Genomic DNA, 2,115 nt, shown 5'->3' with positions numbered 1-2,115 from the left:
GGGGGTAACTGGGTTAAATTCAGCATCTTGTGCTATACAGAATGTCAGACTAGATCAGTTGTTATCTAACTCATTTGATCATACCCCCTTCTTTGTGTCTGTCAGAGTTGATGCTCCTCCCACCACATAAATATATACACAGATATATGCAGGGGCAGGGCTTCAACTGTTTCAGTTTCTTTGTTTTTCATTTGAGATGCTTTTGGGTTTGCGAATGAGCCTATAATCCATTGGAATAAGAGCAAAAGCAAAACTGTGATTGCGCTCCCTGCTTACAATGAAATGTGCCCAATACCCCATAGAAAACAAATCCATGAGAAAATGGTTTTAAAATAAAAGGCAGCTGACATATGTCTACACTCATCTATCTCACATTTCAAAACAAGCTAAGTTAGACATGCTTTGCTCTCGATATATAGAGACAGAACTGCCCCAATTTACATTCTTTTGGGAAGCCCTGCTTGACCCATTACTTCCCACTAAGCCCTGCTCCCTGCTCCTCCACTTCCCCAAGGCTCTGTCCCCAGGCCAGGCCGGAGCTAGGCTGTGGTAAGAGCTACCCAGGGAACCCATGCCTCTATGGGGAGCCCCAGACTCTCCCCCTTACCTGGATTGTATATCCTGGGGGCAGGAACACAGTCTAGTGTTTTCTATCAGGCCTCCAAGTGACCTGTCCAGGGCAGATGGAGGGTCTGGGACTCCTCACAGTGGCACTGGTTGCTTGGGCAGCTGTTACCAAGGCCTGGCTCTGGCTTTCAGCATGGAGTGGGGACAGATCCTCAGGTAAAAAGGAGAAGCAGGGAGTGGGAACTTGGAGGAAGAGATAGGACAGAGGGAGGGTCCTCTGGGGAAGAGGATTCAGGATGGAATAGGGTGGCTGTGGCCCAAGTTTTTCATCTCCCATGTCACCAGTGAGGGAGCCGGGTGATGAACTGACCCTTCACTTGACGAACACTCTGATTATCCTCGCACGAAGGTGTTTGCTTTTCACGCTGTACACAATTGGATGTATCAGGGGAGGAACCAGCCGGTAGACGTAGCCCAGGAGAATCTGAAGCAAGTGAGAAGAGTTATTCCCAAATCTGTGTATCAGAGCCAGGCCAATCTCTGGTATATAGAAGAGCAGGACGGCGCAGAGGTGGGAGACGCAGGTGTTCAGGGTCCTTAGGCACTCCTTGTAGGACGCGATGCTCAGCACTGTTTTGAGGATCATCACATAAGAGAGGAAGATGAGCAGCGAGTCCAAACCCATCGTTGAAAATGCAACAGATAAGCCATAAATGTTGTTCACTGTGATGTCCGAACAAGCCATTTTCATGACTTCCTGGTGCAGGCAGTAGGAATGGGAGAGGACATTGACTCAACAGTACTGGTACCGTTTAAGGAGAAAGGGGAGTGGGAATATTAGGGCCACTGATTTTAGCACAAACACCAGTCCCATTTTGGCTACTCTCGGCAGGGTTAAGATGGAAGCATATCTCAGTGGGTTACAGATCGCAACGAAGCGGTCAAATGCCATCAACAAGAGCACGGAGGATTCAATGCACTGAAGGGAGTGGATGAAGAAGAGCTGGGCAAAACATGCATCAAGGCTGATATCCCTAGAGTTAAACAAGAATATGCCCAGTATTGTTGGTATGGTGGCTATCAATAAGCCAAGGTCTGTGATGGCCAACATGGAAAGGAAAACGTACATGGGTTCATGTAGGTTTGGATCTGTTTTTATAATGAACAGAATGACTGAATTTCCTACTATTGTAATAACATACATTAAGCAAAAGGGGATAGAGATCCAGGGGTGGAGGTTTTCCTGCCCAGGTATTCCGGTGAGAAGGAACACTGCAGAATTTGATTTGGTGTCATTGACAGCTGACATAATGGACTGGGTAGAGCAGAGGAGTTTTGAACTTTGCTTCCTGAAAGGAAAAAAAGAACAGGATGATATTTAATGAGACATCTTTCTGCTCTCAGTGCAAGTCTAGAGACTCCCAGGAGCTCAATTAAGATCAGCAAAACAGTCTTTGATTTACATCACTGATAGGAAGGTAGGCACTGCCAGACTGGATCAGGCCAGTGGCCATTTCCATATGCATCAGAGAAAGGTGGAGGAAATCC

General features: G+C 46.9%; 1 pseudogene; it reads right to left on the bottom strand.

The window, feature by feature from the left end:
• Positions 1-940: 940 nt before the first annotated feature.
• Positions 941-1,876, bottom strand: LOC128832388 (olfactory receptor 51G2-like; annotated as a pseudogene).
• Positions 1,877-2,115: the final 239 nt, after the last annotated feature.

The sequence above is a fragment of the Malaclemys terrapin genome, chromosome 1 (genome assembly GCF_027887155.1).
Source record: "Malaclemys terrapin pileata isolate rMalTer1 chromosome 1, rMalTer1.hap1, whole genome shotgun sequence".
In the NCBI taxonomy this organism is placed as follows: domain Eukaryota; kingdom Metazoa; phylum Chordata; order Testudines; family Emydidae; genus Malaclemys; species Malaclemys terrapin.
Note: the sequence above shows the minus strand (reverse complement) of the source record. Positions and strands in the feature narration are given on the sequence as shown.